Raw genomic sequence first — 27,002 nt, forward strand, 5'->3', positions numbered from 1 at the left:
ATGCAAAAGCCTATAAACGCGGTTAGCCACGTTTGCACGTTTTGCGTTTGAAACACTGAAAAAATCTACTGCTGAACTTAAGTTTTCTGCGTTCAAAAAAACTACTAAACTCAACTGCCTGTAAATGTAAACACTGATGCGTACATGGGACATTAGGGTGAGTTCAGTGGTTACTGAAAAAAATGCTGAACAGTTCCTAAACATGAGTTTATCAGCTGCAGTGTACATGAGCCCTAAAGAGAGGTTTGTAGCAGTGAATAGAAAGGGATCAGTCTGGGGGAGAGGAGAGAAACAAAGTTGCAATCAAATGTAAACAGAAGGAAACTTGAAAGTGTCAAACCTGTGGAGCAGAAGCACAGCTAACATTCACAACACTGAGCCGCTGTGTGATAGAATGACAGGAGGCTAACAATGGAATTTAGCAGCTGCAGATGGGCTTGTCAGCTACCCGGCCCCCCCCCCCCTCTGCAGCTGGTTTTGTAGCAATCAATGCACAGTAACCAAGGAATGGAAGGTAAAGTGGACTGTGTCCAGTACTGTAGCCGAAGAAATAGAATTTACAGGCAAGTCAAAATTCCTCATTTTAAAGCTAAACTCTACAAATTCAGCTATTTTATAAAATGTGCTGGCATACTAGTAGTGCACCGAAATGAAAATTCTGGTGCCGAAACCGAAAATTCAAAATGCACTTGGCCAAAAACCGAAAAACCCAGTTTTTAAAAATGAATATATATTTTTTGAGAAAAAAATACACCAATTAAAAAAAAAAAAATAAAAAAACATAACTTAATTTTTTGCACACTCATGGAATGGCGTGAAACTGCAGTACTTAAAACATTTCCATGGGTGATGCTTTAAAAATTTCTACAGGTTAGCAGTGTAAAGTTACAGAGGAGGTCTAGTGCGAGAATTATTGCTTTTGCTCAGACGTTCATGGCGATACCTCACGTGTGTAGTTTGAACACCATTTACATATGTGGGCATGGCCTAAGTATGCTTTCACCACTACGTGCAAGCACGGGGGGACGGAGGTACTTTAAACTCAATAAGACCCTACATCTCTCCTCTGCAATGTAAAGCATTGGATCAAAAAAAGCATTGATCTAGTGTTAAAAATTAAAAAATGGCCAGAACCGGAAGTGACATCGCTCCGGTCCTCCCAGCGGCATAGAGATGAGTGGAGGCCATCTTTCCTTCACTCATCTCTATGACCAGCGCGGGGATTGTTCGATGGTTTCTCAGGTAAGGCTGAGAACTACCGAGCAGCGGCTGGTGGCAGCAAGGTTTTTTTCGGCACCTGTATCGGTGCTTTTTCTTCATTACGGCCGACAGCCGAAAGGGGTGTTTTCAGCCGAAACTTTTCGTTCACAGAAATTTCGGTGCATCCCTGTGGCATACTATGAGTTAAAGTGATATAAAGGCAACAGTAAAAATGTGTTGTGGTTTTGCACAGGGCAGCACTGATCCTTCTCTTCAGGTCCCTGCCAGCAGTCATGGCCCCTCCCTCCTGCACCAAAGCAGGCTCGTTTCCCAAGTCACTGCTCTGCGTGTCCATTCACACAAAGCCATGGCTTAACCCTGCCTCCTCTGCCCTCATTGGCTCACTAGCTGTGATTGACAGCCAATGGCTCCCACTACTGCCTCAGCCAAAATAGAAGAGTTCCCCAGAAAGCCAAGACTCCTGCACATCGCTGGATCACGATGGGGCTCAGGTAAGCATCAATGTGACTGGGGGCGCTGTTGCACACTTTTTTACCTTCATGGATAGAATGCATGAAGGTGCCTTTACAACCACCTTAAATCCAACAAGCTGCTTACCACCTGACATTATCTTGCCACTAAAATGCTGACTGATCTAACCAGACCACTCACTGACTTCGAATGCTTGCTGTTCCAGTCTGCCAAGCTGGAGCACCCCTTGGCTTGCAAATATCCAGTCTTGCTGAAGGCCTCCCTACCACATGCCCAGTTTAGTGCCAAATGAGAGCAGGAACGCAATACCCCTCCTCAGTGAATACTGATTGGGACAAAACATTGACTTCCATATCTTCTAGAGCACAGGAATGTAACTATAAAATCCTCTCCAGGTGGTATTGTTGCCCTACTACACTGCACAAAATCAACCTGTCAATTCCAACCACCTGTTGGGAGAGGTTTGCAGGCCCCAAGCACCATGACTCATATTTGGTGCACTTGTCTGCTCAGACTTGTCTGCTCTTGACTGCATGTACTGTGATCGCCAAAGCATGGCATAAACCATAGCCCCTGTCCTTTATGTAGTGGGCCTGTGAGATAGACTATTTGTCATCTAGAAAATCTGATCTCCAGGGAAACCGTTAAATCTGACTATTACGTTCTGAACTGGTTGGTCTAGTATCACTTTCGACATTCACCTAAATTTGCCTCTTACCTCTGATCTGTCATATTACTGATCCTCCTTTCTTGGTTACCCACCTTCATTGCTCATCATGGTGCTTGGGTCACTTTTTTGCCTTCTCTTATCCCCCTTCTCTCTCAACTCTCACTTTGTTTAACATTGTTTTTCTTTCCTACCCATGTTTTCTGTCTACTATACAATATTAAGAATTCCACAGGCTAGTCTGGTTAAAATCATTCTTGTGCGCCTGAGAAAGATTTTCCTCTCTGCTCGCTCAATAGGATAGTTATACCCCTTTTTCATCTACCTAATGGGGAATTACCATGTTGTATTTTGATATACTATATACACCAGCATGTATAACCTTTTACTGACAGTGTATTGTAACAAATACGGATCTAAGACTTAGCGTTATGATCCTTCTATTTTTTTTAAGTGTACTTGTGACAGAAAAAAGTCCAATAAATGGAGATTAAAAATAAAAGCCTAAGCTCATTACATGTGTTTACAATGGTCAAGCATTTTTTCCTGCCAGAACACCACTGCCAGGAGGAAAGGAGAGCTCAAAAACACTCAGTATGCAGGAGGCCTTAGGCCCTATTCACAATAGGGCGTTTTGAATCACGGGCAAAATCACAATTCAGTCTTCAATTTAAAAACGCTCTGCTAGAATGGCAAATCGTAGAACCACGTGCTCAAGTGCCATTCATTAATAGCCCCCCAAGATGCAGTGCGGTTCTGCCACGATTGTCGTGCAATAAATCTCAGTGCAATTGTTGCAAACTGCTTTGCACAACAAATCTCCCAAAAGTTCCTGCTTGGGTGCCTCTATAGCAAGATGCTTGCTCTGGGGGCACTAGGCAGGAGGGAGAGGCCAGGAGCGCCAGCGGGGGGACCTGAGCAGAGGAGGATCGGGGCTACTCTGTGCAAAACCACATTACAGAGCAGGCAAGTATAACGTTTGTTTTTTTGTTTTATTCTTTTTTTAAAGATGCCTTTAATATCACTTTAAAATGCACTGGTCCAGGGGGGCGTAACCAGCTTTGCATGCAGTAGGACATGTGCTTAGTGAGCTCTGCGTCCTGTTAATTATCCTGTTTGGCACCTTGTTCTCTGGCTACAAAGGCATCTAGGGTCCCTACGGTGTGCTCCAACCCCCCTGTCACTTGGTGCCCGAATTATCCTGATCTGAGATGGCCAACAGGAGGAAAAACTCTGGCCTTGCCAGAGTCAGCTGGAAAAGATGGCAGTAACCCGATCCGTGCATCCAAGGAGAAGCAGAGGGAGGCTGCTCAAAAGTCCTTTGCCAGGCCGCTCACCAGGAAAACTTCCCAGAAACTACTTTTGGACTCCGCTACTGATCCGGACTTAGAATGTACAGGCTGATCCCTCTTGCACTGGCAGACCTAGAGATCCCAATCCTGCAGTTCCGCAGTGATTATCCCCCCATCCCAGTCTCATGGGACACAGCCTGCTGTTTCCATTGCAGATCATCCTGAACCCACCCTTAGAGATTCTCTCCGCTATCACTACATGCACCTCATCTGTAGCGGTTCTTACTGGGGAGGTGAAGAGGATGAGGATGGAACAGACCCTGGTGCGTCAAGATATGCAGAAAATGAGGGATCGCACAGCGGCCTTGGAGGGGAGTGTGAATACCCTGGAAGATGATTGGCAACCATTACATAGACATGTGCGATATGTGCAATTCGATCGCTTCTAATGCCTCTAGATTGGAAGATTTGGAAAATCGGTAACGCCGCAACAATGTGCACGCAGTGGGTATCCCTGAGCATGCTGAGGGTAAAAATCCTGTAGCCTTTATTGAAGCTTGACTGACCTCTACCTTTGGCAGTGATGCATTCTCCCCCATGTTTGCAGTAGAACATGCAGAGTCCCAGCACGTGCTCCTCCGGTCGGCGCTGCTCCTCGAGCCTTTTTGTTCAGACTCTTCAATTGCCAGGATGGAGATTCTATTCTCTCCAGGGCCAGATTTTTCCATTGAAGTCCAAAAGCAACTTGGAAAATTCCTGGATGTCAAGAAACGTCTTCGGGCATTGGGCCTTCAATATGCCATGCTATATCCGGCTAAATTTCGCATGCTTGCGGATGACGCTTCTCACTTTTTTGATGATTTCAATGCAACCTTATAGTTGGATGGAGTGGAACATTGCCTGGCAAACTCCCCTGGAACCTGACCTTGGGGACCTGGTTGATCTTTAGTGCCTTAAACACAGCTTAGCAGAACAGCAGGGTATTGCTCTCACATTTCCTTGTTTTTGTATCTGTTTTTTTTCCCGCTTAAGTTGGGGCTCCTACCCTCTTAGGCTTTCCTTACATTTACCTGTTGTGTGCTTGTCCACGAGACATTGTGCAAACCCCAACCTGTTTTTGGTCCTGAGAGGACCTTTTGGCCTCCTGCCAGTGTCTCGGTTATTATGGCTTTGCTGGTCTACATATTGATGATAATTTCAGTATTCTCCATTGTTTTGTTTATGGTTCACCTGGAATGTCTGCTTAGTGGAGTGCATGTTGCTGAGTTTATCTTCCCTGCTTCCTGCGGCTGTCCTCCTTCGCACCCAGACCAATGTGATCTGGGCCCCTCCTACTGCCTACCCGCTCATTGTTCCCCTCGGGGGGCATTATATCTGTCCACGATTGAGTTATCCTTCCCATTTGATACATATGTATTACGTCTGTCTCCCATAAAGAATTTATTTTTTTATCCTGGAATGTAAGGGGCCCGATAAAAAAAAAAAAAAAAAAGAAATGCACTGGGCATTTATAAGTAAATTTTTTAATGCAAATGCCAAACCTTAAACCTTTTCTGTCACACGAGAAGCCTAGCCAATATGTTCCCAATGTTTACATTCCTACATACTGACATTTCACAACACTCGAACCCAGCATCACAGGAGCAAGGACGCTTCCTGATTCAAAAGCTATGCTTCTGCTAAGCACTCTTCCCCTATCCCGGTGGTGAGCAGCCTGTGACTCTCCAGCTGTTCAACTACATTTCCCATAATACATTGCAAGACTGATGGTTACAATTATGATTCCAAGAGGCAGGGATATAATGGGACTTGGAGTTCTGCAACAGCTGGAGGGCCGCAGGTTGCCCACCCCTGCCCTATCCCATTCAAGTTGAGCTTAGCTGCTACTCGGATAGGGTGAGAAGGTGCACACTGCACATGCACAGCTTATGAATCATAAGTGTACTTCCTCCTGGGATGCTGGGGTGAGTGCCATGGAAGTCAGGACATAGGAATTTAAACATTGGAAATATTTCAGCCAGGCTTCATAAGCATCAAAAAACACTTACAATTATGGCATTTTAAATTATTGTAGCCCATTGTCTGCACGGCCCAGTTTATGTAAAAAGATCAACTAGCCTTTATGCCTACCACATCATATTCTATGAACTAAATACATGCATGTACATTTGTCACAATTTACTTACACTATCCCCTCTCTGCTGCAAAAATTTGAACTTACCAAGCTAAATATTAGCAATTTCTGAAAAAAAAAATCAACACTTCCAGGAGTGTCAAACTTCTGTGTCACTCCTAACTGCAAGACTATTTTGTCTGTGAAGAATGAGTAATGACTACTTACAAGAGCCACTAACTCAGACAAGATTGAGCCACCACGAAGACTTGCAGGAGACTCAAGGGTGTGGAAATATTTGAAAAAACTACTTGTCCAGGGACCAAATCGGTGCCCCAGTCTACTTGTCCCTCATGACAATCTACTAAAATTTGAACCAAAACCATAATTTAACTGAGGTGATTTTAGGACTATTTTAAAAACAAAAGGGGTTTTATGGTGACTTAAATGTGTAACATTTTTAACATTGCGCTGATTATCTCCTCCTGTGATGAGCACTGACTGGCTGCTCGTCAGGAGAGGGGAGAGTCAGGCTTATCCTTTAACCCTTTCACTGCCAGGGCCGTTTTTGCATTTTTTTGAACTAGTTTAAAAAAAATCATTTTAGGCCTGAAGATTACATTAAACCCCCGAACATATTTTCTGAAATCAGAGACCCTAGAGAATAAAATAGTGGTAGTTCCAATTTTTTATGTCCCATATTACCACAAAATTTCTGCAAAAATACTAGTTAATTCTATGGCACAAAAAAAAGCAATAGATTACCCTATTTTTTTGCAAAATATAAAAGATGAGGTTGCAGCAAGTAAATATTTATCAAACATGTCAAACCTTAAATTTGCATGCGCTTGTGAAATGGCGACGAACTTCAGTACCCTATATTTTCTGTAGGTGACCCTTTTAAATTTTAGTTTTTACTTACATTTTTTTTATCACATAGGAAACGATCATAACGTCACTTCCGGGTCAGGACAAGAAGGGGAGAGGGAGTGGACGTGTCCGCTCTCCTCCCTCCACACTCAGATGGACAAGCGGAGCCTGGGAGATAGCGGGCGGGGGAAGATTCACACGGGGGGGGGGGGGGCTGGCACTGTGTGGAAGCAATCAGTGACAGCGCTGCCGCCTGAATGCTCCCACCTGACAGGTGAGCCCTGCTGCTTACCCACAGCAGGGCTACAGGTAGAAAAACTAGGAGAGATCATTCAAGTGGCGTTCCCTGATGGGTTCAAAGGGAGGTTTTTGCAGCAGTGTGGAGAGAACCAAACTGATTTTCCAAAGGAGGGCAGGGAGCTGTAAGGGGCAGGGAGCTGTGAAGCCACATGTTATTGGAATAGAATGAACAGGGCCAAAACCTGTCTCTTAAAAGAATTTAGCGTGTTACTAAACTCAGGACCCTGCATTCATGATCTGCTCTCCTATAGTACATAGAACATGGAAGTGTAATTATTTTAGTAAATATAAACTGCTAAGTACCTTTTCTCAGCAGCAGATTAGACAGTCTTGTGACTTCTATCAGTGTCCAGCAAAACAGTGGTTAAAGTTTGTAGGAGTTTTCATTTTGCTCTAGGTGGATGCAGAACCCCTGAGCTCGGGACAGCACTGATTGGCCCTGTGCTGATCACATGTACTCTCCAAAGGAAAAAAAACTCTTAGCAATACACACCAAACTGAGTATGCGCACACCGACTCCACATGTGTTTTATCAGGAGATAAGAGGGGGGACACTGGAAGGAGGATCAGAGAAGTCAGGATCAAACAGCTTTTTTTTATACAATGCAGAGGATTAACCTTTTAGGTTCCACAGCAAGTATAACAAGCATGCTGTACTGCATATACAGACTGATTTTACGGTTTCTTTATTTTCTTATATAGCGCCGTCAATTTACGCAGCGCTTTAAATGTATATGTATGATACGTTCACATCAGTCCCTAACTCTCAAGGAGCGTACAATCTAAGGTTCCTAACTTACATTCATACATACACATACTAGGGCCAATTTAGACAGGAACCAATTAACCTACCAACATGTCTTTGGAGTGTGGAAGTAAACCGGAGTACCTGGAGCAAACCAACACAGACACAGGGAGAACATGCAAACTCCAAGCAGGTAGTGCCATGGTTGGGATTCAAACCAACGACCCTAGTACTGCCAGTTGGAAGTGCTAACCATTTAGCCACTGTGCCGCCCTGTTGTGGGTTTAGTAACACTAAGGCCAGGTTCTGGTCAAGTCCCAAATACAGGATAGCCAGAATGCAAGGCACAGAATAATCCCTGGGGTTGTAGTGCCTGTTTCAGCTCCGGACAAAGCAAGGTTTCCAGGTACAATATAGCAGACCTTTCTGAAATTGACTTTCCTTGCTTTTAGCAATGGGGATGACTGATGGAATCAAAGACCCTCTGTCCCTCAAAATTTGGGTTTCAACAACCATGCCACTAAAGCCAGTGACTGAGAAGCAGGATGAAACAGGGGCAGCCCTGCGTCAGCCAGAGGCCTTCTAGAAGTCTGAGTTTGTAGCAGTTTCTTCAAGGCCATTTTGGTGCAATGCAAATCAATGGTTGTCTCTTGCCCTATGGTTGGAAAGCAGGTTTTTGAAAGTTGACAACACAGGAAGGAGCCCTGAAACAGCAGGTCTGGTCTGTTTGGAAGAGGCCATGAGTCACCTAGACGTGTGAGTACCAGGTTTTTCTGAGCCAGTTTGGTGCAACGAGAATCGCTGGTTTCTTCTCTCACCATATAGAGAGCAGATATTTGAAAGCTGATTACCCAATGAAAAGCCTGATGTGGCTGAATTGTCCTGTGGCTGTTTGCAGATAATTGGAAGAAAGCAGTCCTTTAGATGGTCGCCTACAGTGAAGGAAATAAGTATTTGATCCCCTTCTGATTTTGAATGTTTGCCCACTCACAAAAATGATCAGTCTAAAAATCGAATGGTAGGTGTATTGTAACAGACCGAATAGCAACAACAAATTCAAAAGAAATGCATGTCTAACAAATTATGCACTGATTTGCATGTTCATGAGGGAAATAAGTATTTGATCCCCTATCATTCAGCAGGATTTCTGGCTATCAGGTCTTTCATACAGGTAACAAGCTGAGATTAGAAGCAGTCTCTTAAAGGGAGTGCTGCCAATCTCATTTTGTTACCTGTATAAAAGACACCTGTCCACAGGAGCAATCAGATTCCAAACTCTCTACCATGGCAAAGACCAAAGAGCTCTCCAAGCATATCAGAAACAAGATTGTAGACCTACACAAGGCTGGACTGGGCTACCAAACTATCGACAAGCAGCTTGGTGAGAAGGTAACAGTTGGTGCAATCATTCACAAATGAAAGAAACACAAAACAGTCAGTCTCCCTAGGTCTGGTGAACCATGCAAGATCTCAACTCGTGGAGTGTCAATGATCATGAAAACAATGAGGAATCATCCCAGAACTACACGTGAGGATCTTGTCAATGATCTCCAGACAGCTGAGACCACAGTCACCAAGAAAAAAATTGGTAACACTATGCCGACAAGGATTAAAATCCTGCAGTGCCCACAAGGTCCCTCTGCTCAGGAAAGCACATGTCCAGGCCCATCTGAAGTTTGCCACTGAACATCGGAATGATTTAGAGGACTGGTTGAAAGTGTTGTGGTCAGATGAAACCAAAATCAAGCGCTTTGGCATCAACTCAAATCGCCGTGTTTGGAGGAAGAGGAATGCTGCCTATGACCCCAAGAACACCATCCCAACTGTCAAACATGGTGGTGGAAACATACTGCATTGGGGGTGTTTTTCTGCTAAGGAGACAGGACAACTGCACCGCATAAAAGGGACGAAGGACGGGCATTGTACCATCAAATCTTGGGTGAGAACCTTCTTCCCTCAGCCAAAACATTGAAAATGGGTCGTGGATGGGTGTTGCAGCATGACAATGACCCAAAACACACGGCCAAGACAACAAAGGAGTGGCTCAAGAAGCACATTAAGGTCCTGGAGTGGCCTAGCCAGTCTCTAGACCTTAAACCAATTGAAAATCTGTGGAGGGAGCTGAAAGTTCGAATTGCCAAACGTCAGCCACCAAACTTTGACTTGGAGAGGATCTGCCAAGAGGAGTGAGCCAAAATCCCTCCTGAGATGTGTGCAAACCTGGTGGCCAACTACAGGAAATGTCTGACCTCTGATTGCCAACAAGGAATTTGCCACCAAGTACTAAGTCATGTTTTGTGAAGGGCATCAAATACTTATTTCCCTCATGAACATGCAAATCAGTGCATAATTTGTTAGACATGCATTTCTTTTGAATTTTTGTTTCTATTCTATCTCAGTGTTACAATACACCTACCACTCGATTTTTAGACTGATCATTTCTTTGTGACTGGGCAAACATTCAAAATCAGAAGGGGATCAAATACTTATTTCCTTCACTGTACATACCCTGTGACCTGATCGCCCCAAGTTCTTGAGGGCAAAAAAGGGTGCAAGCACCTTTGTGAATACACTGGGTGCTGAGAATAAGCCAAATGGCAGGGTGACAAACTGGAAATGTTTGACTCCTACTTCAAAGTGCAGAAAGTGCTGTTGAGAAAGGTAAATAGGAAGCTGCAGATGTCTACTGATTCTAGGTATTTTCCTCGTCTCAGGAAAGACTGACAGACCTTGCAGATTCCATACAAATCTTGGCCCAGGATAGGACAGGCACACCTGTAGAGTTTTGGTACTGTGGCATGTTTGAATATAAACCACTGAACCTGTCCTCACGAGGTACTGAAACGACCACATAAGGAGATTATTTAGGCTGCAAACTTTACTGTTCTTGAGCAGATTTTGGTTAGTTTCAGGGAAGAAAGCCGAGAGGGTGTAGAATTTTAAACTATTTTATATTACTATGCACCAACTTGTATGGGACATCTGTGACCCAGAGAAAGGCAAACAGACCCCTCCCCTATCCCCTTTAGGATCTGGGGGGCACATTTATTGCAAAGAGGGCACTGAGGTAGACCAAGTCTTGTGTCAAAAGAAAGGGCTGAATTTTGTTTAGGATGTTAGGCCTGGGTAGAGCGTTGAGGTGCTCTTCATTTTTCAGGTAGAAGCCCCCAAGAAGTGGGATTCGGGAACATTTTGCTGAGGAAGATGGACATTTCCTTCTCTGACATCTTTGATGATTTTGTCAAGTACCTCAAAGACATCCTCCTTCAATGGGTATATGTGTGAGAAGTCTTTTCTAGGCAGCTTCAGCTGCTCAGGCTTTTAGCCAGAAGGTTCTGCACATATGGATTGGAATCAGAGCCATTCTAAAGATTTGCTTCATGACGTGTTCTAGGGCATTACCACAAGAGCAAAGCAGAACGTTTGAAAAGGGCTCTTTCAAAGCAGTCCCGAAGACCCGATCCTGCTGGTCACTCATTGACCTGGTCCAATTAGCTGCAGCTTGACTTGCAGCAATAGCTGATAACAGAGTTGGGCCTGTAAGAATAAAGAACCTTTAAGAGTTTAAAACTTTCTGTAAGAGTCTAACTGAAGGAATATCTTCAACATCTTCTGCGACAGCAGGTTCTACTACTGGAACAATCCACTTTTTTTATTCATTTTCCACTGGATAGAGCTCAGCAATGTTTCTATGAGGATGAAAATCTTTTCAGAGCTCACTTAATCGTCCTAAATTGCCTATTATATTCATTCATAAATGGGAATGTCTTTAAACTTAAAGGCCTCTTAGTACCCAAATGGGAACAGCAAGTATGAGGAGAAATAATAATGCAGAATCTTTTGTGCACAGCAGGAGTTTATCAACACTGGGACGTATTTTGCATGAAGCCGTAAAATTAGGTGCATCAGAGCCTGGGGGTGAAAAATCTTCCATGGCCTCCGAATACCACCTCTAGGTCCCTTCATTCCCCCATGAAAGTCTGCATACTCTAAAGCAGGGGTCTCCAAACTATGGCCCTCCAGGTGTTGAGGAACTGCAAGTCCCATGAGGCCTTGCAAGACTGACAGCCACAGGCAAGACTCCCAGAGGTATGATGGGACTTGTAGTACTTCAACAGCTGGAGGGCCAAAGTTTGGAAACCCTTGCTCTAGAGGAAGCATATCACTTCCCGACTCAAGTCTGTCTCAGGCAGGCAACGCCTACCTGAATAAAGCAGAGGTAGAATCAGATGCTGAGACCAGTGTTAAAGTATAACTCAAGGGAAAACAATTCAGTTTTGGATAGAGTGGAAAAGAATTTGAACACTTGGGTTATTACTGCCCATACCCCATTAGGGGTACTATATCTCATGTTTGCCATCAAAAGTGAAAGTAAATCCCAAATTTTGGGATGTCTCCCAGTAAGAGTGGAAACCTTCCAATGGGGACACTAGTTCTGGTGACCCTGGTGATAACCAGGGATTCGCTCACTTTTGAAGGATTTCCTTTCTCGTCCTGTTTTCGCTATGGGACATGAAGTGGGGGGGGGGGGGGAGATCTCCCCAACGGGACAGATGTAAAAAAAAACCTGATAGGGGTCATAACACCCCTTCCCAACCCCCTTACGCCATCCAAAATTAAGTTTGGCCTTTAATTCTACCTAAAAATGCTCGATGAGTATGTGGCAAGAAACGTTTACCTGTGGTGTGATGTTAGAATCTGGTCATCCACCTGAGACTAAGCTCTGAATAGTAGAATTTAGTTCCAAGTTTGAAAAGTTTACCGCTGTAGTTTAACAATTTCCAAATTATCCTAGTTTCCTGAAACTCTGCGTATATAATTATTCAAAATACACATTCAGTGTAAACTGAGATATGTCTCATGCTTTTTATTGGACTACAGTAATGGCCCAATAAAAAGGAGTGACCCTGCCCATGTAACTGGTCCCTATATAGGGTCCAGGCTTCATCCATCACAGTGGGCTAACCTCTGGAGGGGTCTTCAGGCTCTGTGTTTCAGGTTTGCCCATGTCCAATCAACTGAAGGGACCTGCCTATAACCATGGGTCTCTGAATATCAAGCGGGTGTCCTGTATAAGATATGTAAAAGTTTCTAAGATTAGGGACACCAATGTCAATGCCCTAGGTAGGAAGTGGGGACAGGGTACCTTTAAAGTAACCCTTACTTTGCCCATGCACATAAAGTTAAACAGAACTTCAGTAAAAAAAAAAAATATGAATAGCCTATTTAAAAACAAAACAAAAAAAAAACAATCAGGGCTTTTTGCAATACTCCACTTCATAACCAGCTATCTCCAGTCTTTCGAGTTGAAAGATAGTCATCATTCAATCTGCTTCCTCTAAGCACAGGTTATAATGCCCCACCTCCAACTTTTGACTGGACACTGAGGGCTAGTTCATGTCACAAGCGTTTCAGTGCTTTTTTTATGCATCCATCACACAGAGTAGGTTACATTGTTTTCAAAGGCACAGTTCAAACCGATACTTGCAGTTCCACTGCATTCCAGAGAAAAAAAAAAAAAAGTAGAACATGCTGCATTTTTCCTGCAAACTCATCAAAATTGCACAGGAATGCACCTACACAAAAAAAAACACACACTGAACCCAGTGAAGTGGAAAAAAAAAAACAGGAAAAGAGGACAAGTATCTGGAACACATCTAGAAACTCATCAAAAAGGTGCATGCAGAAACGTATCCAGAACAGATGTGGAAGACATTTTTGTGGTGTGAACTAGCCTTAAAGGAGAAACATACCGGAGTTAAGCTTACCCATGTAACTGTTTACACTTCCCATCAGCATGCTCCTGCTCAGGACACAAACTCATGCTATTATTCCCATTCTAAATGCAGTTGTACAGGGTTTGAAAAAGGCTGACACCAAGTCTAACTCAAACTTGCACTGCTGTTATTAAATTTAACCCTTTCGCTGCCACCGATACACAGATTATGTGGGCAACATCGACATGTAAACCTTTTACAATGTGCCATCTGCATTCTTGTAGAGGGAATTTTGATGGCTGTAAAGTTGCCTGATTCTACATGTACAGTAATGTGCAGCACAATTTTCTGCCCTTCTAACTGAGGATGAACCTATTTGAACACAGTCTATGGTTCCATTAAATTCAACAGAGCAGGAGTGACATTACAGGGCCTGATGTCTCAAGTAACTATCACCTGCACTCTGCCATCACAAGTTTTTAAAACCCCATAGAAATATGAACACAATCAGGCAGGTCCGGTTCACATGTACACTCAATATTGCCAAACGCACAACAAAATTAGAGCAATACATCTAGGGTCATCACTCACAATTAACTCTAAATTGATGAGCTGTAAAGGCTTTGAAAACGTTTTGAAACTGTAGTTTGAAACCGTTACATGGACATGTGCAATTTTAAATCATCACAGATTTGGTATCAATTTACTCAACACAACCTCAACTTACCATGTTTTACCAAACACTGGCCTTTAAAATTTTGTGTGCACTAAAACAAAGTACCTTTAAGCAAAAAAAAGATTTAAAAACAATAGTGTAATTTGTTGCATAACAAAAATGCAACTACTGTCATTTTATTCTATGGGGGTTCTGCCTTCAGAAAATACACTGTGAAGGTTTTAGGTAATCTTCAGGTCTAAATGTGAATTTTAACGTGTGCAGATGAAAAATGGCTCTGGCTTCAAAAGGGTTAATGTGATCGTGAATACAGACCTGCATTAATTTGTGACCATCTTCTCTGAGCATCAAGCTTTAATACTGAAGTTTAGTCAAAAAAACACTTTTCTGCTATAACTCCAGTCACGTCTCACCTGTAAAGATGTCCCACGTCGTGCTGATCTTGTAACTTGTAAAAATCTTGTGTAGAATCTCCAGTGTAAGGATGCTCCACCCTCTTCCTGGTGCAGAACATCTGTCACTGAAGGAGTGATTGGCATTGGGTCTTCTGTGAGATGCAGTAAAATAAAAAAGGTCCCTGTCCCATCCTCCGTTAATATTCACTGAGAAAAGTCATGCATTGTAATCTATGCACAGACACGCAAAGACAATAACTCCCCCAGCTCCAAAGTTCTACACCAGGAGGGGGTTGGAGCATCCCTGCACTGAAGATTTCTACAGGATACAGCTGCCTACATACTTCATCACAGATAAGTGATGTGACAACAGCAAACTTTTGCCTAAACTTCAGCTTTAAATGCAAACTTTATTGGGTAGGGCGACTTGGCCACTGGGCAACTTCGGTTGTAGCCCTGCACTGCATGTGCACACTGGAGTTGCATTATCCCAGCTCCATTCTCAGCATTTTATAGATGCCGGGAATAGGCCCCGAACTGTACAATCCACTGTGCAAGCACTGCAGTCAATTTACAAAAAAAGAAAACATTTCCTGCAAAAGAGGTAAAAGTTTATTTGGTAGGAAAGATATTAGCATCTCCCCAGCCCCCCCAAATGCTCACCTAATCCCCATCTTGATCCAGCAATGTGCACTGGAGTCTCAGCTATCCCCGGACTCTTTCTTCTCATTGGCTGAGACAGAAGCAGGAGTCATTGGCTCCCGCTATCACAGCCAGTGAGCCAATGAGAAGAGAGGGGGCAGGGCAGAGTGTGAATGGAAACACGGAGCAGCGGCTGGGGAGTGCGCATGCTCTGGTGCCCCCATTGCAAGCTGCTTGCTGTGGGGGCACCTGACCAGAGGGAGGGGCCAGGAGAGCTAGCAGGGGACCTAAGAGGAGGATCTGGGCTGTTCTGTGCAAAACCACTGCAAAGAGCAGGTAAATATAGACCATGTTTTTAAAAATAATGTAGAGTTACTAAACCCACAATAAAATCAGTCTGTATATGCAGTAAAGCATGCTTGTTATACTCACTGTGGAACCTAAGGGGTTAATCCTCCACATTGTGTAAAAACGCTGTTTGATCCTGTCTTCTCTGATCCTCCCCTTCTTTCAGTGCCCCCCTCTTATCTCCTGATAAGATATTGCATGGAGTCACTTCGCACATGCTCAGTTTAGTGTGTATTGCTAGAGTTTTTTTTTTTTTCACTTGGTAGAGTGCATGTGATCCGCATTTTCCAGACAGAGGTCAGGGTTCTGCATCCTAGAGCAAAATTAAAACTCCTACAAGCTTTATCTAGTGCTCTACTGGATACTGATAGAAGTTACAAGACTGCTATATACTGCTGCTGAGAAAAGGTATTTAGCAGTTTATATTTGCATATTGCATTTTCATGTTGTGTGTACTGTGGGAGACCAGATATAGTGAGTGCCCTATATGCAGGTTATAACACCAACTCCGGATTGCTCTTCAGTCTTTCACAGCTTCCCCTCCTAGACTGAAAGTACTTCTCATTGTGCATCTGAAGCCATAGCAAGTCAGATAGAGCCCACCTCATTTCCTTGATGGACACCCAGTATCCCCTGGTCCTTTCCTCCCTAAAACGACTGCCCTTTTATTATTTTATTTCAATCATGAGGGCTCATGTGGGCATTACGTAGGGCAATCTGAATTCAAATGTCACCTGCCTAGGAACATCCGCTGCCCCAGACATCCACCCATCAGGTATTCTAATATTTGCATACCCCCTCCCAAGAGCCAGTCCACTGCTTCTATTGGGGCTAAGGGATTCTCAGCGTATTAAAGCAATTTTTCCCTAACATTTTCACCCCTTACCGCCTCTTCTCAGAATGCACCCATAGAAAGCTGCCTGCTATAGGGGCATTCATGTGTGCACACTCCCAAGCCAGGCTGTGTGCATCCATAGACAGCATGGTTCAGCCCCACCCCACCACCCCCACTCCTTCCTCACAGGATTTGGTTTGAAACCAAGTTTCCACTACCATCAAAGCCTCCTGTGAATACAGGAGGGGAGAAGAGCTGTTGCTTATGGGACAAAGCTGGATCAAGAGAACACTTAGGTGTCTGGGACAGGGGGAGGGCCAGAGAATTGCTATTGAAATATATATTTAACCTTATTGCAGAGAATGCATAAAGGTATAAAATCTTTTGCCTTTAGAACTACTTCAAGGAAGATGGTGTGAGGTTTTCAGGAAGCTATGCACAATACCCTGCCAGTCTCTCCCACCAATTACTCAACTGCCTGCATTGCATAGAGATGCACAAAGACCCAGTGGCATCACTAAGTATAAAATTAGGTGTTTAATGAAAACAAGTTTTATTTAAAATTTGATCAGCTCGCTGAGAGGACAGGGTGAGTAGAGGGGTAGGACAGTAAAAGCAAAATATAAGCAATTAGCTTTAAAACTGAACTCCAGGAATATATGCACAAGACATACTTTGGACTTGTTTGGTTCAATCTGATACTCCACATGTAAAGGTATGCCCACTGGGGCCATCACAGTGCACTGTAGAGACACTAGCTACATACAGTAAGCCGTGTCATCTTCCGAAGAGGAGGAACAATTTCCCTCTGCTGCTATAAACAATGACACTCATCCCTCTGCCACTCTGGAACTGCCTTGTATTTTTGTCAATAGTAAGCAAGTTATGATTGGCGGAGGTGGAGATTGTGACATCGACCTAGTATTGTCAAAAATACAAGTCAGTTACTGAGTGCCAAAAAGGACAAGCATGCCGACGCTTTTGTTTACTGCAGCCAAGGGAAGTTACTCCTGCCTCTTTGGAAGATGACAACACACTGTATGCAGACTACAGTGCATTAAAGCATCCCCAGCAGCCACACAGTTCTAACACGTGGATAAATGGATTGAACCAAGCTGGCACACAGTGAAATGTTTACGTGCACATATTCATGGAGTTTGGTTTTAGGGGCGTGTTCACACCAGTTCCAATACATAGACAAAACAATCTGCCTTAGTGTCCCTTTCACATGGGCGTCATCAGTTCAATGCTTTTTCTGGCTAAAAAAAAAAAAAAAAAAAAAAACTGAGGTTACATTAGTATACATTTGTTTTTGCTTTTTTTTTTTTTTTTTTTTAGTTGAAGAAATTAATTGTAGGTGACAAGAGTATAAAAATGTTTCTTTCCAAAAAACTGACAAATAAAACATACATAAACTGAACTAAACAGACATCAGTTTACATCTGTTCAGGTCCGCCTAAACAGAAAAGGATGCAGCCTTGTTCCATTTAAGAAACAAGACCAGAAAGGACACGGATGATCATCCATTTACATCCACCGAGTCTGGATCTGTCTGACAAGCAGACGGATCCAGACTGAATGCCCATACGAAAGGACCTTTACTTCCTACTTCAAGTGATTTTAAAGGCTTTTGTTTTTTTTGTTTTTTTTAAGAAAAAGATAACATGTCTATCTGTACCTGTGTGCAGTGGTTTTGCACAGAGCAGCTTAGATCCTTTTCTCTGGTCCCGCGTCAGCACTCCTGGCTTTTCCCTCTTCAGGTGCCCCCACAGCAATTAGCTTGCTATGTGGGCATCGGCTGCCCCATCTGTCCATTAACTCGGCCCCACCCCCTCTTATTGGCTCACTGGCAGTGATTAATAGTGGGAGCCAATGGCTCCTGCTTCTGTCTCAGCCAATAAGAGGGAGTCTCTGTACAGCCGCGATTCCAGTGCACACCACTGGATCGAGAGGGGCTGCCGCACAGAGAAGGTTATTTAACTTCATGCATAGAATGCGTGAAGGTAAAAAACCTTGAGCCTTTGGAACCACTTTCAGTTTACACCAATACAATGCATTGGTAAGCACTAAAAAAAGGTGAATTTTTACACAATGCACTATATAATGCATCGCAAGGAGCTCCATTAAACTATCTAGTTTAACGTTTAAGAAAATGTGGGCCTTAATGCTTGGTGCATTGAACCTAAATTCTACTATGCCCACAACACCTGCTAGCATTCTTTTAAACTCTAGTTCCATTTCAACCCCTTTTACAACCATTTAACATGTATAGTGGCAAAAGGGTAAGCATTAATGCCCACATACTGCACATATTTCCTGCTGGGTGGACAAAGTTTATGTGCCAAGTGTGCACTCACTGCGTGATCCAAGCATAAAGACAGAGCTGTCAAAGAACACTAAAAAGTGGTAGCTCCTGGGACCAGCTTCCAATCATATGACTAATGACCGTGATCATGACCACAGATACTTCCTGCCCACCTGGACATTTAAAACAGTTTAAAGGGACTGGTAGGCCATTTCCCACCTCTGCTACCCCCTCATTGCATGTACTTCCCTTTCCTTGCTACCATTGTTGATTTCTGCATGGGCAAAGGAAGGTTTTTTTAAAGCAAGGTGGATAAAAATCAATTATTTTTTTTATTTAAATCGGATTTTGATTTAAATCGGATTTTTTTTTAAATAAAATGCATTTTGAGGAAAATATATTACCATCCAAAGGTTATTCCATCATGAAATAAAGATTAGTTTAATTATGTAGAATAAGGCTGTATATGTTTAATTTTTTTGGTAAATAAATTCCATTAATCCATTCACAATGTCAAACATGGATATTTGTTTAAGCAAATACCATATGCTGTAATGTTATTGTTTCAGTTGAATAAATCTATTTAAATTATTATTAAAGTAATGATTATTTTTCTCCTTCCTAAGTACAACAGAAAAGTTGTCCAAATATGAATGATTAACCTATTAAACTGGGGAAAAAAAACTAATATGAAAAGTTATTCTAAAAATCTTCATCTACTTGCATATTAAAGTTATACCAGCAAGAATTAGTCTATGTAGAAAAGTCTTATTGACTAGTGATTTAAATCGTGATTTAAATCAGCTTGATTTAAATCAAATCCACTGTTTTAAAGTGATAAAGGCTTTTTTGCTAAAATGAAAGATACTTACCAGCTCTGCGCAATGATAAAACCATCACTTACCTCCTCTTCTGGGGTCCTTGACTGGAGCCCTCTGCTCCATCTCACGCTATCTGCTATGGGGGGGCAGCTCCTGTGCATCTATTGACACAGGCCAGCTTGGCCACACACCCTACTCACAGGATCTGACAGCAACAGGAGCCAATGGCTCCCTCTGCTGCCTTAGTCACCTAAGAGAAAAGGGAGAGAGGAAAGTAGGGCTGTATATGGGACAGTGCTGATCAATGAGATTAGGTAGGTAAATGTTTGGGGATGGGGGACAGGTATTGGTCCAGGCATTTTCACCCCATTCCTGCTCAGGCCAATATACTTTGAATGACAGTCAAAATGAAATTTTTACCATTTTTTGAGGCACAGCTTTCTTTTGGTGTTAATCACCACTGGGTTTTTTTATTTTGCTAAAATGAAAACAAAAAAGACCAAAAAGTTTGAAAAAAAGTTTTAGTTTCTGTTATAAACTCTTGCAAATAAGTAATTTGTCTACTGCACTGATGGGGCTTCACTGATGAGCTGGCACTGATGAGGCTGCAATGATAATCAGTACCCTTATTATCAGTGTAAATGTACTGTCAGACTTATCAGTTCCCCTTTCCTCAGACAGGGTGTGAGGAAAGGAACACCGAAAAAACAGCAAATCTGTTTACATGTGACCAGCTCATCACATGGTAAAGGGCCAATGTGATTGGGATTTTATGGCAATCTGATTAGCGGTGTACAAAATGTGGGAGGACATCTACGGACATCCACCCAGAACTGGAGAGCCGTGCTGTAGCCGTCTATCGGCTATAGTGCAGTCAAGAAGTGGTTATTGCAGAAAATGCATTAAAGAGGTTCTAAGGGAAACAACATGTTTTAGCCTAATGCATTCTGTGCATTCAAGTGATTGTAAAGGATAAACGTTTTTTACCTTCATGCATTCTATGAAGGTATAAAAAACTTGTGTGCAGCAGCCCCCGGACCCATCGCAATCCATCGATATGCAAAAGAGCTTTGACTGTCCGGGTATTCTCCCTCCTCACTGGCTGAGACAGAAGTGGGAGCCATCGGCTCCCGCTGCTTTCAATCACGGCCAATGAGCCAATGGGGGTGGCCAAGCCGCAGCTCTGTCTGTGATTGGACACGCAGAGCAGAGGCTCAGGAGCAAGCCTACTTGGGTGTCCACACAGCAAGCTACTTGCTCTGGGGAACTAGGCAGGAAGGAGGGACCAGGAGCACAAGTAAGGGACTCTAGGAGGATCAGGACAGCTCTGCACAGAGCAGATAAGTATGACTTTTTTTTTTAAAAGAAACTTGCCTATAATACCACTAAGGTAAAAAAAAGTTTAACAGCTGCCTCCTTCACCTCTCTAAATACTTACCCAATTCCTCAATTTAGCGCTGTGCATACTGGCATCTTTCCTCCCTCTTCCTTGTCACACAGGGACTCAGGCAGGTGCAGAAGCCATTGGCTCCTGGTGCTGTCAAGCACTGAGTAGTGAGTGGGGCAAGCAACAGTCTATGGAACAGTTCCCTAGATACACAACACAGGAGCGAGCATGCACATGTACCCCCATAACAAGCAGCTTATAATAGGGGACACGAAGAAGAGGCAAGATTACTGGTGGGAGACCTCAGAATTGGAAGCTTGGGGCCACTCTGTGCAATACCTTTGTGCAGAATAGGTGAGAATTACTTATTTTAAAGTAGTTGTAAAGGCTCATTCTATGCACTAAGGTGAAAAATGTGTGCAGCAGACCCCCTCCCCCCTCTCTGTCCAGCAATGTGCACGCAAGCCTCAGATCGTCTCCCTCTCCTCATTGGCTCCTGCTACTGTCAATCATGGCCAATGAGGTAGCAGGGGGTGGAGGGGCCAAGCCAAAGCTGTGTATGAAGGGCCAAAGAGCAGTGGCTCAGGAGTGAGGCTGCTGGGGTGCCCCCTACAGCAAGCTGCTTGCTCTGGGGGCACTCTTGAGGGAGGGGCCAGGAGCACCAATGCAGAACCTGATAAGAGGACCAGGGCTGCTGTTGCAAAACCACACACAGCAGGTACGACATGTTATTTATTAAACTAAATTGCCTTTACAGTTTCTCCAATTTTTTTTTTAATTTAATTTCCTTTAGTAACACTTCAAGGTAACCAAACCGTTTGCGTTTAGAACTACTTTACAACCTCACAATGGACTGAATGACAAATGATATAGTCAGGCCAGTCTGCGTCTATCCACTTTAATAGCAGCCACTGTCACAAAGCCATTCCTCTGCATTGCTTCAGAACACGTGCATTGTCCCGCGCGCAGCCATGCTAATAAGGGCGGTGCCACGACCTCCCCCCGCACAGCATGCCTTCACTCACACCAACTTCCTACAACTCTCCTCACACAAGTCCACTATGCTTCTCTCCCCACTCACATGTCTAGGCTGCCGTCTCAGCATTCGAGAGCCTTCCACCGATAAGGACACAGCTGGGAACTGCGGCGAGCCGCCACCCTCCCGCCTTCTCCACGCCAAACACAATCCCGCAGACCGCTAGCGCGCTGCCGCTGCCCGCGAGGGCATGATATAGCTTCCACCGGTGACGTCACGAAGGTGGAGCCAGAGAGCGTTAACCCTGCAGTGTTCCCGGGGAACGTGCCTAGTCACAGGTGGGTGCGATTGCAGCGCGCGTAGTGGAAGTCCCCTGGGCAAACGTTGCTGCTTCTATGGACCTGAGTGGCCACGGCTAGTCCTTGGCAAGTATTAAAGCAGGAGCCACCATTCATGTTTCATTTTCCTCCAAGCTATGGCTAGCAGATTTATTAATGAATATAACTGGGGACACCAAAGCTGCCTGTCACAAGAGGCTCGTACACGTGATGGCTGTAGCTGGCTGGGATTCCTCTGGCAGTACAGGTGTACAACCTCAAACCATTGCCCCGGACTAGAAGACCCCGTAGTGGCAGTACAGGTGTGCAACCTCAAACCATTGCCCCGGACTAGAAGACCCCGTAGTGGCAGTGCAGGTGTGCAACCTCAAACCATTGCCCCGGACTAGAAGACCCCGTAGTGGCAGTGCAGGTGTGCAAACTCAAACCATTGCCCCGGACTAGAAGACCCCGTAGTGGCAGTACAGGTGTGCAACCTCAAACCATTGCCCCGGACTAGAAGACCCCATAGTGGCATGACAGGTGTGCAACCTCAAACCATTGCCCCGCACTAGAAGACCCCGTAGTGGCAGGACAGGTGTGCAACCTCAAACCATTGCCCCGGACTAGAAGACCCCATAGTGGCATGACAGGTGTGCAACCTCAAACCATTGCCCCGGACTAGAAGACCCCATAGTGGCATGACAGGTGTGCAACCTCAAACCATTGCCCCGCACTAGAAGACCCCGTAGTGGCAGGACAGGTGTGCAACCTCAAACCATTGCCCCAGACTAGAAGACCCCATAGTGGCATGACAGGTGTGCAACCTCAAACCATTGCCCAGGACTAGAAGACCCCGTAGTGGCAGGACAGGTGTGCAACCTCAAACCATTGCCCCGCACTAGAAGACCCCGTAGTGGCAGGACAGGTGTGCAACCTCAAACCATTGCCCCAGACTAGAAGACCCCATAGTGGCATGACAGGTGTGCAACCTCAAACCATTGCCCAGGACTAGAAGACCCCGTAGTGGCAGGACAGGTGTGCAACCTCAAACCATTGCCCCGGACTAGAAGACCCCGTAGTGGCAGGACAGGTGTGCAACCTCAAACCATTGCCCCGGACTAGAAGACCCCGTAGTGGCAGTACAGGTGTGCAACCTCAAACCATTGCCCCGCACTAGAAGACCCCGTAGTGGCAGGACAGGTGTGCAACCTCAAACCATTGCCCCGGACTAGAAGACCCCGTAGTGGCAGTACAGGTGTGCAACCTCAAACCATTGCCCCGCACTAGAAGACCCCGTAGTGGCAGGACAGGTGTGCAACCTCAAACCATTGCCCCAGACTAGAAGACCCCATAGTGGCATGACAGGTGTGCAACCTCAAACCATTGCCCAGGACTAGAAGACCCCGTAGTGGCAGGACAGGTGTGCAACCTCAAACCATTGCCCCGCACTAGAAGACCCCATAGTGGCAGGACAGGTGTGCAACCTCAAACCATTGCCCCGGACTAGAAGACCCCGTAGTGGCAGTACAGGTGTGCAACCTCAAACCATTGCCCCGCACTAGAAGACCCCGTAGTGGCAGTACAGGTGTGCAACCTCAAACCATTGCCCCGGACTAGAAGACCCCGTAGTGGCAGTGCAGGTGTGCAAACTCAAACCATTGCCCCGGACTAGAAGACCCCGTAGTGGCAGTACAGGTGTGCAACCTCAAACCATTGCCCCGGACTAGAAGACCCCGTAGTGGCATGACAGGTGTGCAACCTCAAACCATTGCCCAGGACTAGAAGACCCCGTAGTGGCAGTACAGGTGTGCAACCTCAAACCATTGCCCAGGACTAGAAGACCCCGTAGTGGCAGTACAGGTGTGCAACCTCAAACCATTGCCCCGGACTAGAAGACCCCGTAGTGGCAGTACAGGTGTGCAACCTCAAACCATTGCCCCGCACTAGAAGACCCCGTAGTGGCAGGACAGGTGTGCAACCTCAAACCATTGCCCCAGACTAGAAGACCCCATAGTGGCATGACAGGTGTGCAACCTCAAACCATTGCCCAGGACTAGAAGACCCCGTAGTGGCAGGACAGGTGTGCAACCTCAAACCATTGCCCCGCACTAGAAGACCCCATAGTGGCAGGACAGGTGTGCAACCTCAAACCATTGCCCCGGACTAGAAGACCCCGTAGTGGCAGTACAGGTGTGGAACCTCAAACCATTGCCCCGCACTAGAAGACCCCGTAGTGGCAGGACAGGTGTGCAACCTCAAACCATTGCCCCGGACTAGAAGACCCCGTAGTGGCAGTACAGGTGTGCAACCTCAAACCATTGCCCCGCACTAGAAGACCCCGTAGTGGCAGTACAGGTGTGCAACCTCAAACCATTGCCCCGCACTAGAAGACCCCGTAGTGGCAGTACAAGTGTGCAACCTCAAACCATTGCCCCGCACTAGAAGACCCCGTAGTGGCAGGACAGTTATGCAACCTCAGGCCATTGCCCCAGACTAAAAGACCCCGTAGTGGCAGGCAGGGGCAGACTGATCATTTGGAAACTCAGGCACTGCCCGAGGGCCCAGGGTCAGTAGGGGGCCCCATGAGATGCCCCTGGTACCTTTTTCATATGCTTTTTTGAGTTTGGGCAAGGACACGGGCCCCATGATCCCCCTATTGCCCGGGGGCCCCATGAGTTGTCAGTCCGCCCCTGGTGGCAGGACAGGTATGCAACCTCAGGCCATTGCCCCGGACGAGAAGACCCCGTAGTAACAGTACAGGTGTGCAACCTCATGCTATTGCCCCGTATTAGAAGACCCCGTAGTGGCAGGACAGGTGTGCAACCTCAACCCATTGCCCTGGACTAGAAGACCCCATAGTGGCAGGACAAGTGTACAACCTCAAAACATTGCAACCGGACTAGAAGACCCCATAGTGGCAGTACAGGTGTGCAACCTCAAGCCATTTCCCCGGACTTGAAGACCCCATAGTGGTAGTACAAGTGTGCAGCCTATAACCATTGCCCCAGACTAGAAGACCCCATAGTGGCAGTACAGGTGTGCAACCTCAAACCATTGTTCCAGACTAGAAGACCCCTTAGTGGCATTACAGGTGTGCAACCTCAAACCATTGCCCCAGACAAGAAGACCCCGTAGTGGCAGTGCAGGTGTGCAACCTCAAACCATTGCCCCGGACTAGAAGACCCCGTAGTGGCAGTACAGGTGTGCAACCTCAAGCCATTGCCCCGGACTAGAAGACCCCGTAGTGGCAGGACAGGTGTGCAACCACAAACCATTGCCCCGCACTAGAAGACCCCGTAGTGGCAGTACAGGTGTGCAACCTCAAACCATTGCCCCGGACTAGAAGACCCTGTAGTGTCAGTACAGGTTTGCAACCTCAAGCCATTGCCCTGAACTAGAAGACCCCATAGTGGCAGGACAGGTGTACAACCTCAAACCATTGCAACCGGACTAGACGAAAATGTAGTGGCAGGACAGGTGTGCAACCTCAAACCATTGCCCCGGACTAGAAGACCCCATCGTCACTGGCTTGAGTGTGGAGTACAAAATCATCCCATACACACAGCAATAGAATGAACAGTCTTGGCAACTCATTGAACACATGCAGATGTCTGCGCACGCATTCTTTAAGCGGTAGTAAACCGCCAACTGCAAGATAAAGTGGTATTAAACTCTTATTTTTAATGTGTTACTAAACCTACAACAGAAAAATTAGTCTGTATATGCAGTAAAGCATGCTTGTTATACTCACTGTGAAACCTCCTCTGCATTATGTAAAATGTAGTTTGATCTTGTCTTCTCTGATCCTCCCCTTCTTCCAGTGTCCCCCTCTTATCTCCTGATAAGACATATCATGTGGAGTCACTCTGCACATGCAGAGTTCAGTGTGTATTGCTAGAGAGGTTTTTTTTTTTTTTGTGAGAATGCATGTGATCAGTCAGTGGTTCTGCATCCTCCTAGAGCAGAATGAAAACTCCTACAATCTTTTAACTAGTGCTTTGCTGAAGTCACGAGTGCTCCAACTGCTGATGAGAAAGGTATTTGGCAGTTTATATTTACTCAAATAACTGCATTTCCATGTTGTGTGTATTGTGGGAGACCAGATATAGTGACTGCAGGGTCCTGGGTTTAGTAACACGTTAACCTTTACCTACAGGTAAGCTTATAATAAATGCACACCGTTTAGGAGATATTCTCTCTTTAGAGCTGGCACATGTGCGAGCATGCCGTTCCTTCAAAGCACTGTGCCGTGGCCTGGGACTCCCGCGTGTATGTGTGGTAGTGATGTCATCGCAGCGCGGCCTGTCAGACGTCCGAAGCTCACGAGCGGAAGGAAGGCCAAGGGAAGATGGGAGCCTCTGCAGCGGTGAAAGCAAGCCGCTGGAGGGCTTCGTTTTTAAGGTAAGTCCTACATAATGTACTAGTATGCAATGCATCCTAGCACATTATGACATCCCCTAATAGGGGATTTTTTTGTTTTTTTTGTGGTTTACTACCGCTTTAAGAGCATAATTTGCTAGGATGCATCGCATACGTCCAGTACAGCTTTGAGCCTACCCCACACCCCTGTTCTATTTATACAGCCCCTGCTCATTTATGAGCTCACTGCACACTTGTATGATTTCCTTTACGGTGGTCATACACGCTTCGAATCCACAAATAACTAAATAGCTGTAACCTTCCTTCCGATCAATTTACATCGGATTCAGTCAAACTGAGTCAGAATATTATCGATTGCTTTGCATCAATCAGCATCACTGAAATACTTTGTGAATACTATCATATTTTGATTATGAGATTCCATGGTGGAAACAGAGAATGATCAATTAACTTCCAATCATTCATTATTACTGATTGAAATCCACTTCCCCATGTGTGGCATAGGTTGTCAGTTATGGATC

The 27,002-nt window shown here is 45.1% G+C and overlaps 1 protein-coding gene across 8 annotated transcripts in view; it reads right to left on the reverse strand.

The window, feature by feature from the left end:
- The window catches only part of LOC149449311 (ELAV-like protein 2), a 231,504-nt gene that overhangs the window by 201,219 nt on the left and 3,283 nt on the right, over positions 1-27,002 (reverse strand). The window contains exon 1 of one of the 8 annotated variants that reach the window (XM_089693413.1): positions 21,887-22,022. The exons of 6 other annotated variants lie outside the window; for them this stretch is intronic. The gene's annotated coding sequence lies outside the window, so the exon portion shown is untranslated. Of the gene's footprint in view, positions 1-21,886; positions 22,023-27,002 lie in introns of those variants that run through there. One more of the 8 variants, XM_089693411.1, reaches the window with a different exon arrangement.

The sequence above is a fragment of the Staurois parvus genome, unplaced genomic scaffold (genome assembly GCF_062004578.1).
Source record: "Staurois parvus isolate SC_StPar_1 unplaced genomic scaffold, SC_StPar_1.0 ptg000632l, whole genome shotgun sequence".
Lineage (NCBI taxonomy): Eukaryota > Metazoa > Chordata > Amphibia > Anura > Ranidae > Staurois > Staurois parvus.